Source organism: Balaenoptera musculus, chromosome 9 (assembly GCF_009873245.2).
Source record: "Balaenoptera musculus isolate JJ_BM4_2016_0621 chromosome 9, mBalMus1.pri.v3, whole genome shotgun sequence".
NCBI lineage: Eukaryota > Metazoa > Chordata > Mammalia > Artiodactyla > Balaenopteridae > Balaenoptera > Balaenoptera musculus.
Genome location: NC_045793.1, coordinates 45,576,045 through 45,594,805, shown reverse-complemented (window position 1 = coordinate 45,594,805; position 18,761 = coordinate 45,576,045). Strand labels below are relative to the sequence as shown.

The following is an 18,761-nucleotide window of genomic DNA, read 5'->3' as shown; positions in this document are numbered from 1 at the left end:
GGTCATAATTACTATCCCCTATATTTACAAACCCCATCTTCATGGATAAAAAAGATATCAATTGTTAAATTGAAACACAAGTTTCATCCGCTTTAAATATCACTTTTAATGCCCATAATGACTATAACCTTGGATGTTTTGTAGATATTTGTGATCAACTTGAATGAACATTCAAAGCAATCAATTGGAAAAATCTGTTCATTTTAGTTTAGGAAAGAACATCCAATACATATGCAGAATAAAGGAGATTGCCAATGTCATCATTAAAATCATTCTCATCTATGAGAATTTGCAGTACAGGACAAAAGAAATAACTACTTCAGAAATGTATTACATCATTTTACAAAGAATGCAAGGAGTCAAAAAATTCCTTTCACCCTTTCAAAAGGGTGAAAATTTTTAAATTTACCATAATTTTTTAAATTAATGAATTTAATCTCAGTCTACTTCATGCTTCTGTCATTTGCACTGCCCCACTGTCTGCACTCTTTGTATATATTACAAACAAGACATTATACAAAACAACCAGCAGGGGGAGGTGACATTGCATCCTGCTCCCATTATCTCTCACACCCCAGCATTTTGGAAAGAAAGAGAGAGAAATGGAGAGTGGAAGACAGAGAGGGAGGGGGGAGAAAGGAGCAAGACCTAGTTAGCTATTGACGTGAGTTTCCTGGCCTTGAGTTCAAACTGTTTCCTCTTTGGACACTACAGATCTCTAAAGAAAGAAATAGAGCAAGGTTATGTTCGTTGCAGAAACTGACGGGCTGCTTTTAAAGTAGGAATATGAAGACCATCGCCATTGCTGAGAACACCAGCAGGCACTAAAATGTTCAGCTTGGAGAGCTCATGTTTTCCCTGAGGGAAGAAGGAGGGGTGGTCACAACACCGTCACAGTTTCACATGCAGCCACGGCTGCTTCCTCACCCACAGGCTTTTTCCTCCCCTCCCGCCACCCTATCCAAGGGTGGGAATTGCTGACCCTAGATCCAAGTCACGCCAGGAGAGGCAGGAATCAAGATCTAGGCCAGTGAGAGTTGTCTCTACCCAGAAGGAATTTGAACCCTGCTACCAGCATTATTTTCCTAAATGCAGACCCAGTGCCCCAACGTCTCCCATGATGTCCCAACATCCACAAGACGCAATCCAGCTAACCTGACCTAGTACTGAAAACCTGGCACCGCCTAGTCTTCTCAGCTCACTGCATTTCCCAGCGCTTCCTTCAGGGCCCAGCCACACGCTCTAAATGGACAAATCCCAAACACGCCCTACATACTTTCTGTCCTCTTTGCTACTGCTCCTTTGCCCCCTCCCCTCTACACACCCCTCCCCACTGCTTCACTCCTGCTCATCCTTTAGGATTCAGGAGGAGCCATTCATTTCTGAAAAGCTCCCCTGGCTCCCAGCACGGCTTCTGCATTCCACAGATCTCTGCCCGTGCTCCTCACTCCCCGCGCAGACCAGTGGTTCTCAAACTTCAGTGGTGAGACCAGCGGTGCCCCGCGCAGGCACCAGAGCTGCCAGGAAGGTGTGTTAAAATAAACTGCAGGGTTTTTTAAAATGCAAGTTCTGATTCAGTGGGTCTGGGATGGGGCCCGAGAATTTGCATTTCTAACAAGTTTCCAGGTGATACTGAGAATGCACGTCTGGGGACCATATTTTGAGAACAGCTGCTCTAAACTATAAATTACCCCACCCAAGACAAGGATCATAACTTTTCATCTTTTTGTTTCCAATCTTTCAAACAGTGACTGGCACGCAGAATAATGCATTCAGTCAATATTTTTAGAACTGAATGAAGTAGACTGAAATTGATACCAAGTGCCACAGATGGCTCCGAAGAGAGAGCCCTCAGATTGGCTTCCAGAGGACTATAAAAAGCCCCAGGTGTGTTCTGCTTGGCCCCTACAATGTCTTTAATTTTTAAACAATTAGTTGTCTGCATTTAAAAATCAAGAGGTTTCAAATATAAATGCAGATTGTCAGCTTAATAACTGAGTAACCGTCCAGACCCATGGGCCAGCAATGGGTCACCACTGAGACGCCCCCTATGGGTGAGTCCAGTTCCTGGATGTTCGGGAGGCAGCTCTCTGCTGACTGGCGTGGGCTTTCTATACCCTTGGCGTGGGTCCAGAAGGCAGGTGAACACAGGACCTCTTAAAGGTCTTAAAGAATGAAACTAAGACTCAACATAGACGAGCACTACAAGGTGTGGTTGTGGCCAAGCTTGCTAAGCCCCTCTGTTCCGAGCCCACAAACTGCCCCGACATGTTCGATGGTCCACCAGCACAATGCTGGCCGGTTCAGACACATGGGGGCTTCTTGACCAGCAGAGGGGCCTTCCTACACTGCTGTTTGCCTTTTATTTAAAAAAAATATCTAGCAAGCTTCAACAATGAAGTAGATGTTCCATTTATCAAGCGCAATTAGAGCTTGAATTTGGCAAGATCTCATAAAAATGATTCTGTAGATTTAAGGAAAGTTAACCATTTAAGGAAAGTTATTACGTAGATTTACCGAAAGTCATGTTGGGTATAACACGTAGACCGGTATGTATTATTAATTCCATTGGTGTTGAGTTGTATATCTCGGCTGCATGTGTATTTAGCCACAGAGAAATGAGTGGAAGGATGTGCACCAGATATATTAACAGTTATTTCTTCCATGTGCTGGCATTTGGGGAGATTATCAGCCTTTTTTATACTTTTCTACATAAACCCAACAGTTGGATAAGCACGTGCCATCCTTATAATCAGAAACAAATGTTTTTATTAAAGGGGTAGAAAACAATTAACTATTATATATAGTTTGGGTCATTATATATGTATGTATATTTATTTATATGAAACATATTTTAGGTTCAGATTTCAGAGCAGTCTTGGATCACAGAATCCAGGGGACCTTCTATCTTTAGTCCAAGGGGACTCCCTGTAAGTCTCAAGAAATGAATCATCCACTCCCCTCTCCAGGGGGTTCCACACTTTCTAGGCCAGTGGTTTGCAGCCCTGGCCACATGTAAGAATCACTGGAGAAGTTTAAAAAACTCCTGATGCCCAGACCAATTAAATAGGGCCTCAGCAGGTGGGACCCAAGCATCCATACTTTCCAAGTTCCCAGATGATTCCAATGAGCAGCTAAGGCTGAGAAGCACTAACAAATGGTGTTAACTTCAGACACCTTTATCAAAGCAACATTCAGGGAGGAAGATGCCTTCAAAAATAATTACCCCTATTCAGTTCTTCTTTTCAGGATGCTATTGTTTTGTCATTAAAATCCTGAACAGAGACATGCCTCTGCTTTATGAAAAATTCAACAGTTAAGACTGCAAACATAACTATGGAGATCAATTAGTGGGCAACTCTTCACATTGTGAAGGGTTCTTTATAAAAGGATTCACCTCACATTGCCTCTAACCTTCAATACATGTGTACTGAGAGCCACCTGGGAGCTCAACACTGGGCTAAACTCTGGGAGGACTGCAACAGTGGATTTCATTCAGCTTTGACATACAAGCAAGTTAGGGAGGTAAACTATGTCTCTCAATCTGGGTTTATCCAAGTGTGTTCAGCTAGGGAACTGACTTTAAGATAATGATGATGATGATATGATACAGATTCCTTGGTCCCATTCCAGACCCACTGAAATGGAATCCTGCAAGGGAAGACAAGATTCTAGAATTTAAACAACTGCCTCGAAAGCTACTTAATGTTTGAGAAGCAGCATTCTAAATGAAGTGTGCCCCTGGTATGTTTGCTTTATGTTTCCCCCCGAGAAAATTGGCCAGAAACAAATCTTAAAGTAAAGATTCTCCAAAGGAGACCAGTGGGGAGAGGCAGGTGAGACAGGATGCTGAGAAAGGAAGTTAACTCAGAGCAATGAACATCCCAACCCCAACTGAGTCACAAACATTCCAGGCCATCAGAAAAAGATGGGGAGGGTGGTCCAAACAGTCATAGTGGTGGCATGGGCAGGTACACACTGCTTTGTAACCAAAACTAGCACCAAAAACACTGCCACCCTTGTTTTGAAAACCCTGGCACCCTTGTTTTGAAAACAGTCATAGTGGTGGCATGGGCAGGTACACACTGCTTTGTAACCAAAACTAGCACCAAAAACACTGCCACCCTTGTTTTGAAAACCCTGGCACCTGGGTGAGCATAAATGCAGCTGGGGTGCTGGGTGCCAGGGCAAACACACAATGAGAAGGCAGTTCCACAGGAGAGCCTTGCTTCCTGCAAGGAAATCTGCCTGGCAGGCCGGCTGGCTGCTGCTCTGCCACGAGCTCTGGGGCTTGCCAGGGACCCTCTCCAGGTGAGGTCCTTTGGGAAGCCTGCTGGCTGGAAAACCACACACAAGGGACTTCAGAGAAGAGAGTGTTGGAATGAGGTTCCAGGCACCCTCCTAGCTTCTGTAGAAGGTGAAGCTCGGCATTGCTCACAGATGCTTGGCCTCACCTCACCTTGCCTTCCACTTGCAAAGACCCAAGCAAGGAAAACCGAATGGAATACTGGGGAGAGACTCCGTCCAAGATCGAGTGACAGCTTACCTAGCTGTCACCTTCTAATTAAGACGTTCCATGACCACCTTATTAAGATCGCAGCTCCCGACCCCCCTTCTCCCTCTGCCTCATCCCCCTTCCCTGCACGATCCCTCCTGGAAGCACTTATCACCTTCTCATATGCTCTGTTCTTCATTCACTGGGTTTACTGCGTTTTCCTTCCACTACAGTCTAATCCCCACACAAGCACAGATTCTCTGCCAATGAAAAAACTACTATATCCCTAATGCCTAAATGCCTGGCACACAGCATTGAATCAATGACCAACCTCCTACCATGCAGAGTGCGATGGGGGCCAAGAACTGGAAGCAGAATAAGAAGATGGTACAAGGACATTAACACCCACCGAGCATTTAAATGTTCTATAAGTGTTCATTCTGGGGACTCGCTGGTGGTCCAGTGGCTAAGAGTCTGCGCTCCCAATGCAGGGGGCCCGGGTTCGATCTCTGGACAGGGAACTAGATCCCGCATGCTGCAACTAAAGATCCCACATGCCGCAATGAAGATCCCACACATGGCAACAAAGGTCCCACATGCCAAAACTAAGACCCGGCACATCCAAATAAATAAATAAATTTTTTTTTTTTTAGAAATTTATTTATTTATTTGTTTTTATTTTTGGCTGTGTTGGGTCTTCGTTGCTGCACACTGGCATTCTCTAGTTGTGGCGAGAGGGGGCTACTCTTCATTGAGGTGCACGGGCTTCTCATTGTGGTGGTTTCTCTTGTTGGGGAGCATGGGCTCTAGGCGCACGGGCTTCAGTAGTTGTGGCGCACGGGCTTAGTTGCTCCGTGGCATGTGGGATCTTCCCGGGTCAGGGATTAAACTCATGTCCCCTGCATTGGCAGGCGGATTCTTAACCACTGTGCCACCAGGGAAGCCCAATAAATATTTTTTTTTTTAAAGTATCCATTCTGTCCTTCAGGAATACTTATAAAGCATTGACTAAATTGCAGATAAAGCCCTGAACAATCAGTCATGGTCCCTGCCTTCACACTGAGTAAGACTGTCATTCCCATTTGATAGACAGGGCATTGGAACTCAGAAAAGTCAGGTAACTTTTCCAAGACCACAAAGTTGTGTGTCAGAATTCCAAATCAAGGTATGCCTGGCTCCAAAGCCCAGGTTCTTTCCATTTAGCCTCTCTGCCTTCCAAGAAAGGTAGGCAGATAAGAGCTGTGCTCCAGAGAGAGCTACCCCTAGAGGAAAGTCACGCTAAGTCCTGACCCTCTACCCCATGGCTCTAGCCCCAGTGAGAGCCATGTACCAGCCTACAGAGATTGGGGGAGGTCACCTGCCTGGGGATTTCGTACCTGGCACAAGACCAGGAGGTGGTCAGCAGAGAGGGGCCCTTTTGTGAGATGGTCACAGGGGCCAGGACTCACAATAACAGGATCCAGAAGAGGAAGAATCTAGTTACAAAGAGAGGAGCTTCATTGCCACATTCACGCAAGAACCCCAGCTACCAGGTGTCTCCCTAACCCTATTAAATCTTCCACAGTTAGAAAACAGTAACAAGGGAATAGGAACTAGAATCATATTCATCTTCGCCTGGAAACAGTACAACTCATAAAACCAGCCCCCAGGAGGCAAGACCTATTCTCTTAACAGGGGAAGAAACTGACATTCCAAGAGATCAAGTGGCTTGTCCAAGATGAGACCAAGGCCAAGCATCAGAGTTGGAAATGCCATCCATTTCTTCCGGCTCCAAGTCCAGCATTCTCAGAGAAGGGAATGTACCCCATCTCTTTAACTCCCTCATAGTGGTTTGTCAAGGGTAAAAGTAAAGGACTTGGTTTCCTTTGCCCCCATTGGGTTTAATAAGTATTGATGCTTGACAACCCCAGGATATGTTTTAAGCATAAACATATACAACTCTGATTGGCAATGGCCGAGCAGAGTACTGTGTTAGGAAGCCTTCTGATGCTGAGTCTGAGTTTAGCAAGATGTGTCTGTGATACATTACCAAAGCCTGTCATGGGCGGGATGGGGAGAGGCTGGAGGGGGAAGATAGGATGGGTATGTGGGAAAATCTCTGCCAGGTTGCATAGACCATAAAATAATAGGGCCAAAAAAATGGACAATTCACAGAGATAACTGAATTAATTAAATACTTATATAAAAATATATTACTTGACTTGCTTAAAATGAGAGCTGCTATATAACTAAGGACCAGACTAAGCACTGATCGTTCATTACCTAATTTTATCTTCACAGCAACTCTCTGAGGTTGTCACTATTATTTCCCTATTTTCCAGATACGGAAACTGAGTCTTTGAGAACTTAAGTAAATTCCCTGTGATGAAACAACTAGTGAATGGCAGATTGGAAACTGAATCCAGTAGCACCTTATTCCAGAGCCAGTGCTCTTAACCTGCATGCTACCCATCACACTTTTAGCATGTGAGTATCAGTACTGTTTGACGAGCCTTACTGCCAAGAAACCCAGCCCTGGCAGGAGAACCCCTTGCCTCCCCTCCACTGAGCCTCAGGTCAGAAGCACCACAGAGGGAGACACTCTGTTCTCCTGCTCCATGAACAGAACAGAGCTCTGCAGTCCAACTGGACTGTGTGCCCCAGAGACATAAAAGGCCTCGCCACCCCTCAGCCTGTTCCTTTCTCCACTTCTTTATTCAGAAATGCTTGGCATTGCCTCATTATACCTTTTGGGCCCATCTGCCTGTCAAATAGACTCCGAATCAGGCTCTTGCACAAAAGAAAATAAAACCTAGTTGTAGTGATGACTCATCAGTGCTGGTAATTTGAGAGTGGAAAGGATGGTGCACCTTCCAGGCCCTTCTCTCCTGGAGTAATGGGCAAATCCTTGCAGAGAGCAAGGCTTGCCTGCCAGAGGGCAGAGTGGTTCGCCAGCTCATTCAAACCAGGGTGCGATGAAATACAGACAGACAGGAAAAATCAAGTAAGTCTTTGCCAACCTGAGAAGACAGCTTGGGAAACAGATTGCCCTTTATGTTTTTTTTTAAATTAATTTGAAGGAATTGGGGTCATATGAAAAAGCTCATGTAATATATTTCTTTCTTCCCTGGTCTTAATTGTATACATTTGTTTATTTATCTATATCCAACCTCACTCCACAAATTATATTTTATTTCTATTTTGCTCTGTACACCAATCCTTTATGTAACAAAGTGGGATATTAATAAAAGTGAATTTTACGTTTTTCAATCACTTCCTGGCTCCCTTTCCCTGGCCTCTCTTTCCAAGTTGCCAGGTTTCAGACTGACTTTCCATGGCTTCCAGTTACTCAGATCAAACAATCTATTAACCTCTACTGAGCACTCACTCCCTGAGCCCCTTCCTCCCCGTGTCTTGCTGGACTCAAGGATGGATACAACTGGTCCTTGGGTGGGCAGGAGTCCACTGAGACCGAAGGCCTGGCACTGAGCTTCCTTACACAGATTACTGGAGTTATTGCAATACAAATTTATTACGGTACCTGGTATTTCTGCAGAAACCACCTGGCCAAGCTACCAGGTCCTGACCTCAGGAAGCCCGAGCCCAAGTTGGGGAAACATAATATTAATACATGACATGATCTAAACTCTGCTGAATGCCAAATGAAGGGTCCTTGTTCACAGAAGGTAGAGACTGTGGTGGTCTGGAGTGAGGAGAACAGAAGGCTTCTAGGAGACCCGGGGCAGGTGAGAGCCAGGGAGGTGGAGAGGATGATGGGATCTGTTCCAGGGAGGGGGGAGAAGTGTGGTACATTCAAGGCCTGGGAGCAGACTGAGATGGACCAACCCTACCCTAAATCTCTCCCTTTCTCAGGCAAGAAAAGCTTTTAATTGAGGGAGGGGGTAGTAAAAAGCAGAGAAAAGAGCTCTCTCCTCTCTTGATACATTATAAAATGCCTCTCACTGCAACTCTGCCTTCTTTCCTATTCCCATCTACAACAGTGTGGCATCTGCAGATGGACACATGAATTTATCCAAGAGCAGATATGTCTAAACATGCTCTAAATTCAGGTGCTGGTACACCAGTCCAGAGTCAGCAGTCACTCCAAAGCACCACCAACCGACATGCACCCGGCTGCTTCCCAATGGTAACAGCCTGTGGGGCTCTGTCCAGCCCTCCTGGCTGACGCCCTGGTGACAACCACAGACCCCGGGCTGCAGGACTGCTGGCCCACAACAAGGGTGACGCCTGAGTGACCAAAGCAGTGCCCATACAGGGCCACCTTACTACTCTGGCCTCATTAAAACACCCCAGTTGAGCAAACCAGTACCACTAGCAGTTAACAAGAAACAGAAATGAACAAGATTAAAATCCAGTATCAAGCCAGCTGTTCAAACTGTTAACTAATTAAGTCCAACCCAAATAAGGCAAAGGAAATAAGTACAGAGAAGAGGAAGGAAAAACACTGTAGTGTATGAAGCCTTACTTCATGCCAGGCACTGGCAAGAACTTTACATCCATAATTTTTTATACCCATAATTTTTATTTAATTTTCACACCATCCCATGAGGTGAGTATTATTATTCCCATTTTCAGATAAGGAAACTGAGGCTTAGAAAAGTTAAATAACTTGCCCAAATCAGGTCTAGTAAATGGGAAAGCTGGAACTGAACCCAGTTCTGTGAGCCCTTTTCTTTTCTCGACAGTTCACAGGACAGGGACTGGTCCAGCTCCACATGTCCTGCTTAGACCCCCTGCAACATCCCAAACAAGGGCAGGTCCAGCTCATGCCTGGACTGCCCCTACAGATGGCAGCTCAGCCCCTGTGGACATAGGCCCCCCTTCACCTCTAATTAGTTCTGCAACCTTAGCAAGGTCTTCTTCATGATTATGGAATCCTTCTGAAGGTCTTCCTTCTGCCCTCACAGAACAAGCCTGATTCCCATTCCTCCTCAGGGTCCTTCCAACATTTGATGACAACGATCATGGCCTCAGCCCTTTGAGCCCCCTCTTCTCCAGAATGACAAGCCCCATTCACTCCTCATTTGACAAAAATATCCCAAACCCTTTACCCACAAAAGTAAAATCACTTAAATCATTGCCAAAAGAAAAAAGAGATGTTTTTATTTTAAATAAGCCTCAGCAACCCACTGGTTAACATTCACTTCCACAATGATCTCCAGGCGAAGCCAAATCTCCACCTCCTCAGCCAAGTCTCTTTTTTTGCTTGATTCTCAGGAGATACACAGGGCGCCTGGGAACCTTCTTCTGCGTTGTACATTCAGGAGCCATCCAAAGGGACTGAATTTTCCAGAAGGTTGCCTTCCAAAACACTGCATCTCAGACTTCCCCAGGCATGAAAACCACTTGGGGATCCTGTTAAACTGAAGATTCTGTCTCAGTTGGTTTCGGGTGGGGCCTGCGATTCTGCATCTCAAACGAGCTCCCAGGTGGTGCTGATGGTACTGGTCCAGAAGCAAGGTGTTGAAGGACATAACCCACCTTGAAAAGGAACAGCCAAGCACACTTTCTAAGAGCTCCCTGACAAGCCCCTGGGTGGTTTTGAAAATGCACACTATTGAATTCAATGTCCAATTCCCTTGGTTTCTTTCAGCCATGCTGTGAGAAAGAACAGTTACCAGCACGACTTTGAAACCTACTTGAGGATAGATGCTGAGAGGGTGTGCATGTGAGAAGGAGGGTCCAAGCAGAGAGGGCAAGGGAAACGCACCCCCCTCCGCAGGCATTAAATAGAACAGCTGACCTAGAAGATCACTGCCCACCCTGGCCAAGCCACCAGCAGGGCGCAAAACCCAAATCAAATAAGGAGGTCCTCAGATCTGGGGTACGAGTCAACCACACAGCCACGACTAACCAGAGCTGCTCCATTTCTCTCCAAGCACCTTGCAGTAAGTTGAGCTCATGAGAGCCAATGTGCCCGGGCACGAGTGCGAGCACACACCACACACCACACACACACACACACACACACACACACCCTAAACATTGCTCAGACATGCACTGCCAGCACTGTAACATCCAGCACCATAAATCACCGCATCGTTACCAGCTGCCTGCAGGCTGAACAGATCAAATGCATCCAATAAATAAAACTAGCACACAAATATCTACTGTATAGCACAGAAAGACCCTGTAAATAAATGAATGTGGCTGAATACCAGAACACTGAATTCTGTTGGGGAAACGTGATATCGGCCTCTAAGACGGCTCCCAGTGAGCCTCACCTCCTAATGCTCACACCCTTGTGTGCTCCCTTCTCACACTGAGTCAGTAGTAAACCAGGGACCAGCAAAATACTGGGGTAGGGATGGTGTATGACTTCCAAGTCCTGGTCATAGAAACATTGCTACTCACACCTTGCTCTCTCTTGGATTCTTTCTCTGGGGAAACCAGGCAGCCATGCTGTGAAGACACTCAAGCAGCCCTGTGGAGAGGTCCGCATGGTGAAGAGCTGAGGCCTCCCACCAAAAGCCAATGTCAACTTGCCAGTCATGTGAGCGGCCATATGGAAACAGGTCCTCCAGGCCTAGTCAAGGCTTCAGATGAATGCAGCCCCAGCTGACATTTTGAATGTGACTTCATGAGAGACCCTGAGCCAAAACCCACCTAGCTAATCTGATTCTAGATTCTTGACCCACAGAACTGAGTGAAATATGTGTTCATTGTGGCTTTCAGCTACTAAGCTGCAGCGTAATTTGTTACTCAGCAATAGATAACTGATACGGGAAAGGACTAGAGAACCTTCAGAGAACAGGGCTTTGAAGAACAAGGAGGATTTCACCAGGCCCAGAAGAGACAAACACTGTATTTCCTGCAGAGGGGAAAAAATAAGGAAAGGCATGGAGAGTGCATGTGTGTTTTGGAAATGGGAGAGCATCTCAGATGGCCAGAGTGCAAGGTACCAGGAATGATACTGAAAAGGTAGGTTGGGGCTGGGTCCTGACGGTCCTTGAATATTACACTAAAGGGTCTGAACTCTTTAGAGGTGGGAATAATAATTATTTACATCTTATAAGTGAAGCAATTGAAGCTCAGAAAGGTTAAGGAATTTGTCCAAGGGCACCTGCCTTCTTTTTGTATCCTTGCGTGGATGAGAGACAGGGGTGGGGAAAGGAGGGCTAGCTCTCTTCCTCTTCATATAACGACACTAATTCCATCACGGGGGCTACACTCTCATGACCTAATTACCTCTCAAAGGCCCTACCTCCAAATACCATCACATTCATTGATTCATATCACTTGGGAGGGGGGCGAGGACAAAAGTAGCAGTCTTGAAACTCAAAGGCAGGAGGAACTAACACCAGAGCCGGTGCTCTTACCAACACCTCTGTGTTAGGAAAGCTCCATGACTCCAACTAGGGGCCACAGCAGCCTCCACCCCAGCTCCCCTGTCTCAGTGGGCGACCAGTGCTTCTGCCCTACCTGCCGGGAGGAGCAGGACAAGGCATGAACTGCCTGTGTGTCTTGCTTGCCCTGCCCATGCAGAGGGCTCTCCAGGGTATCCCCAGGCCAGGCAAGAACTCCTTGCAGTCTGTGCCACTCGTCCTTTCTGGCCCGGCTCTCCTGAGCCTCCCCACTGCCTCGCAATAGTGACGCCACTCTATGCCCCAGGTAATTGCCCTGCCACTGGGGGCAAACCAAGGCAACATTCCAAGGCATCTTGGAATGAACTCCCAAGACAGCATCGGAAGCTGAGGCAAACTGACAGAATGTGATTCCAAGCTCCAAACCCACCTTGGAAACACTAAGCTACCACCTGCTGCTCTTTTGGGAGGAGGAGGTGTTTGGGCCCTGAAGACTACATCCCAGGAAGACTAGTCCTCGAAAAAGAAAAGTGAAATTTATATTTCCAGAGCAACTATTCTATACGAGCCCTGGGCTTTTTACACACAATTCTATCCTCACCACTACCCTGTGAGATAGACATCGTATCTTCTTTTTCCGGATGAGCAAACAGAGTTCCAAAGAGGTTGAGTAACTTGCCCAAGGACACAGACAGCTGTTGTGTACAGCTGGCCAGGCTGGGCACTGCACAACTCTAGGAAGCACAAGTCACATCATAGTCACTGTAGATTTATATATTTGTCATGAAAATTTTCCAGCAGAAAGTGACTTCAGAAATCTTTTTCTAATCTGCACAAAGGCTCATATGAGTCAGCAATGATTCTACTAGATAACCACCACCTTGCTGGTAGGTGGGGATTTGACCCTATGTATGTCTGATTCCAAAGCCCTTTCTCTTTCCCCCAGATGTCTATATCTTCCTTAGGATAACTCCAAGCATTTCCATATCTTCACAGTTCAACTGGCAGAGATGGAGTCACAGACCTCAAGACCATCTCAGCTGGAAAAAATGTTGACAATCAATAATCTACCTCAAAACTTTCCTTCTGCATTGAAAGAATACAAGGCCCAGAGAGGGGAAGTGAGCTGCCCAAGATCACACAGCTAGCTATGACACAGCTGGGACTTGCATCTTGTGCAACTAAAGGCAGGTCCAGCCCTGATACAAAGTTATTCTAAGCACAACCAAAGATGATCAGAGCTAGATTATCTAGGCTAGAGTCTCAACTTCTTGCATCAGAATCACTTTTTTTTGTAGGTGGAGGCAGTGAGTGAATGGTCTTAGCGGGTATCCCTTACCAGACAACTTTCTGAAGTCCAAGCTTAAGAACAAAGGAGGTTGGAGGGAAGGGGGAGCTGAAGGGGCCACAGCTCAGAAGACTCTCCAGCATAGGCAAGAAGTACATTCCTCTGTAGGCCTGCCAGGTCCTGGGAGGGAAACTGTTGCTAAGTGGAAGTTTCCGGGCCCTCCCCAGTGGTTCTCAAGGCAGTAGGCATCCACCTTGAAGGGAGAACTCAGACTCTGCACAGGCCTCCCTGGGAGCCCCTAAAAACCATGGTGACGGTCCCCAAGCAGCAACTCAGTTCTGTCTGGGCTCCAGCCAGCATGACAGGGGCCAAGGGAGAAAGAACACAGGTAGGAAATCTGAGCACTTAATTTCCTATTCCGTGGAAGATGCCAATTAAAACGCTTCACCCTTCTGAGGCTGCTTTCAGCCCTGCTCCTGTTGGTGCCTCATTAACAGCCCCTTCCAGACACCCTAAGGCCCACCCAGCTTCCTTCCCAGGCAGTGGAGCCCAAGAATCCCCAAGGTAGGCTAAACAGCATGATGGCCTTAAAAACCTCTAGAACCATGGAGACTCCCCCTGGACACTGAAGCTTAGGGAGCCAGCGTGACCTGCTCGAAATCACTGAGCTGGTCCTTCCTGGCTCAACAGCATTCACGAGATGACATTTTAGACATCACTGAACACAGTCACGCCCATCTTCCATGAAGCTGGCCCATCCATTCTCTGCTTGAGTCACTGACACTGACCCAGCACACAGCTAGTTAGGAACCAGGCAGGAAGAAGATCCAGGACTCCAGGCTCCCAGGTTCCACACCTTGCACACAGCCCAGGAGGGAAGAGACTAGTGAGTTACCTGCAAACTGATGCTGGAAGAAGCTTTTATGTAACTCCTAGAAGGGTCTAGTGACTACTAACAGTTCTCTCTGTACAGCTGTCTTCTAGTTGAGCACGCTTCCATTACACTTAGAGTCCAATTTTTATAAAGTAGGAAGACCAGCTTACCTTTTCACAGGGGCAAAGTAAATCTTAAAGCCGGCATGTGGGGATAATTATTTAAAAGAGAAATACATTGAAAGAGTATGGGAAAGTTTAATATTTTCATGTTACTAACATAAACATGCACATAGGTGAAATAATAGTAAAAAAACACCAGAGCCAACACCAGTTAGTAAACTGAAAGCAAAACTGTTTTTTATAATACAGCTTAAACAAATTCTGCTTCTCACAGAGGTGTAAGAATAATATTAGATAATCTATTAATCTTATAATTTAGCATACTAAGAAATTATAGAAGAAAACAAAAATACCATATCCATAGATGTAGGAAGAGTCTTTGAAAAAAATCAAAGAATACTTATTCATGAATAAAAGAACAGAATAAACAACAAGGTCCTACTGTATAGCACAGGAAACTATATTCAATATCCTGAGATAAACCATAATGGAAAAAAGAATATAAAAAAGAATGTGTATATATATATATATATATATATATATAAAACCGAGTCACTTTGCTGTACAGCAGAAATTAACACAACATTGTAAATCAACTATACTTCAATTTTTTAAAATGAATAAAAGAACACAAACAAAAACAAAACAAAAATGATGATCCAGCAATTCCACTCCTAGGTATATACCCAAAAGAACTGAAAGCCAGGATTCAAAGTGATACTTGTATACCAATGTTCATAGTAGCATTATTTACAATAGCCAAAAAATGGAAACAACTCAAATGTCCATCAACAGATGAATAAATAAACAAAATGTAGTACACCCATATAGTGGAACATTTTTCATTCATAAAAAGGAATGGAATTCTGATATTGATACATGCTACAACATGTATATACCTTGAAAGCATTATGCTAAGTAATATAAGCCAGACACAAAAGGACAAATGTTGTATGATTCTACTTATATGAGGTACCCAGAACGGCCAAATTCATAGAGATAGAGAGCAGAATAGAGGTTACCAGGGAGTGGAGGGAGCAGGGAATGGGGAGTTATTATATAATGGGTACTATTTCTGTTTGGGCTGATGAAAGAGTTCTGGAAATAGATGGTGGTGATGGTTGTACAACATTGGGAATGTACTTAATGCCACTAAGTTATAAACTTAAAAAACGGTTAAAATGGTAAATTTTATGTTATGTAAATTTTACCATAATTTTTAAAAAACCCAATAGTAGGAAAAGAAACAACACAATTAAAAACTGGGCAAAAACACAGCCACTTCACCAAAAACTATATACAGTAGGCTTAAAAAGCACATAAAAAGATGATCAACGTGATTAGCCATTAGAGAAGTACAAATTAAAACCACTACGAGATATCACTACACACTTCTTAGGACAAATAAGATGGCTAAAATAAAAAACTTTGACAATATGAAGTGCTAGCGAAAGTGCAGAGCAACTGAAACTCTCAAACATGGTGAGAATGCAAACTGGTAGAGCCACTCTGGAAAATAACTTGGCACCTCCTTACAAAGTTCCACATACACTTAAGTATTTATCTAAGGAAATGAAAATTTAGGCCACACAAAAACCTGTATACAATGTTTATGGCAGCTCTACTCATAATCATCAAAACCCAGAAACAACCCATATGCCCTTCAGTGAGTAAACAGACAAACAGACTGTGGTACCTCCACGCAATGGGTTACTGCTCAGCCACACAACAAACTTCTGATATTTGCAGCTTGGATGAATCTCACAGGCATTAGGCCAAATGAAAAAAGTCTCAAAGGTTATATACTGTAAGATTCCAATCATGTATCATTCTTGAAAAGAATAAAATCATAGTGACAGAGAAGAGATTAGTGGTTGCCAGACGTTAGAGCTGGAGAGAGGGTTTAAAGAATAGCATGAGGGAGGTATTTGGGACAATAGAACTGTTCTATAAACTCACTGGCAGTGCTTATACAAATCTAAGCATAAGTTAAAATATTTAGAACCATACACCAGAAAAAATTCTATATTAAAAAATAAAATTCAAAACAAAACAAAACTCTCTCAGCAAACTAAAATTATAAGGATACTTCCTTAATCTGATAAAAAGAACCTACCAGACAACTACAGAAAACTTATCCTTAGTGGTGAAAAATGAGAAAGATTCTCTTTAAAGTCAGTAATGAAGTAAAGATGCCCGTTATCACCACTTCTGCTCAACCAGGAGTCCTAACCAGCAGAGGTTATAATTTTCACCTAGGAAATCTAAGAAAATTCACAGGCAAGTAATTATAATTAACAAGAGAGTTAAGCAAAGTTGCTGGATTTAAGGTTAACAATAAGAATCTATTTGCACTGGCTTCCTTTACACCAGCAATGTACAATTAGGAAGTGTAATTTTTCAAATGATATCCTCTACAACAGCAATAAAAATTTACAAAGTGCCAAGGAATAAATCTAGCTGAACAATCAAGATCATTATGGAGAAAATTATAAAATGTTATTAAAAGATATTAAAGAAGGCCAGATCTTTGCCATGAATGGGAAGACTCAACAGCATAAAGATGTCAATTCTCTCCAAATAAAAGTATACGTTTTAACTGAGTAAGTATTCATAAAGCATTTAGAACAGTGCCTGGCACATAATAAGTGATATATAACTGTTGTTAAACAAATAAATCAAAATTCCAACAAGGCTTTCCATGGAACTTGACAAGCTTGTTGTAAAAATTTTTAAGGCAGAACAATGGTCCAAAAATAGCCAAAGCAATCTTGAAGAACAGAGGTGGGAAGAAGGATAATTCTCATTCTATTAGACATTAGCACTTAATTATGAAGCCATTAAGAATGTTTTAATTAGCCCCGGAGCAGACACACAGAGTAATAGAACAGAATAAAGAGTCCTGGAATATTTGCTATATGAAAACTTGATATATAAGAGAAAAAGCATTATAAATTAGTGGATGCTGGAACTGTTCATTACCCTTACTGGAGAAGAAATAAAGTCCTAATTCACACCATGTACAACTTTCAACTCAAGGTAGAATAAAGACCTATATTTGAAAAGCAAAATTTTCAAAAGAAAGTATTATTTCCTCAGGGTAGGAAAAGATTTCTTAAGCAAGATGCAAAAATCACAAACCATAAAACAAAAGATTAAAAAGTAAACAATAAAGTGTTTTAAAACTGTGTTTCAAAAGATTCCATAAATAAAGGGTAATATAAACCATGGAGTAGAATATATTTATAACAAATAACCAAGAGAGTGCTAGTATCCAAAATACATAAAGAACTCTACTAAATCAATATAAAAGCAACAAATAATATAATTTTTTAAATTATATATGTTTATATAAACAGGCAACTCACAAAAGAGAAAACCAAAATAGTTAATAAATATAAAATGATGCTCAACTTCAATAATAATCAGGGAAATAAAAATTAATACAATGAGATATCACCAAATTAAGCATAGTGATAGTCTCTAGAGACAGGGAAAAATGAGGCCAAGAAGGGGTTCACAGAGGGCTATAACTATATGTGTAAATGTGACAGTTATTAGACCTATTCATAAATGTTTGAGTTCCCCTCCTCCGAGTACACAGTAGGATTGCACTTCCCCACCCTGTTAAGCTAGGCAAGTATGTGTGATTTGCTTCTGCCAAGCAAGTGTATGCAGAGGTGTCACTTGTAGGTAGAAACCTTTGAGTCAGTATGCAATCTGTCATCTCTCTTTCCCTTTGCGTGACTGACAACAATGCTCTCAGCCTGGACCCTGGACTGGGCCTCTGCCAGCCCATGAATGGACTTGCAACATGACTACTTGTTTATCTATTTGTCTTAAGCCACTTAAATGTGAGAGCTGCGATGCTTTGTAACCACCTAGAGGGGTGGGTTAGGGAGGGTGGGAGGGAGATGCAAGAGGGAGGGGATATGGGGATATATGTATACGCATAGCTGACTCACTTTGTTATACAGCAGAAACTAACACACAATTGTAAAGCAATTATACTCCAATAAAGATGTTAAATAAATAAATAAATAAAAATAAATGTGAGAGCTGTTTGTTACAGCAGCATAAACTAGCTCCATGATTTCATGCTCCCTGATTTCAAACTCTACTACAAAGTTATAGTAATCAAAACAGTATGGTACTGGCACAAAAACAGACACAGATCAATGGAACAGAATAGACAGCCCAGAAATAAACTCATGCTTATAGGGTCAATTAATCTATGAAAAGGAGAATTGGGAGACTGGGATTGACATATATACTCTACTATGTATAAAATAAATAACTAATGAGAACCTTCTGTATAGCACAGGGAACTCTACTCAGTGCTCTGTGGTGACCTAAATGGGAAGGAAATCTAAAAAAGAGGGGATACATGTATATGTATAACTGATTCACTTTGCTGTAGAGCAGAAACTAACACAACATTGTAAAGCAACTATACTCCAATAAAAATTAATTTTTTTTAAATCTCCAAAAAGAGGTAAGAGTATATGATGGGGAAAAGACAGCCTCTTCAATAAATGGTGTTTCCTCTTCAATAAAAGTTGAGGACACTCAACTTTTGCAACATGCAAAAGAATCAAACTGGAGTACTTTATCACATTATATACAAAAATAAACTCAAAATGGATTAAAGACTTTAATGTATTTGCAAATGATATAT

General features: G+C 43.2%; 1 protein-coding gene across 5 annotated transcripts in view; it reads right to left on the bottom strand.

Annotated features, from left to right (window-relative positions):
- Nucleotides 1–18,761, bottom strand: part of PDE1C (phosphodiesterase 1C) — a 529,341-nt gene that overhangs the window by 438,880 nt on the left and 71,700 nt on the right. The gene's annotated exons all lie outside the window — the stretch shown is intronic.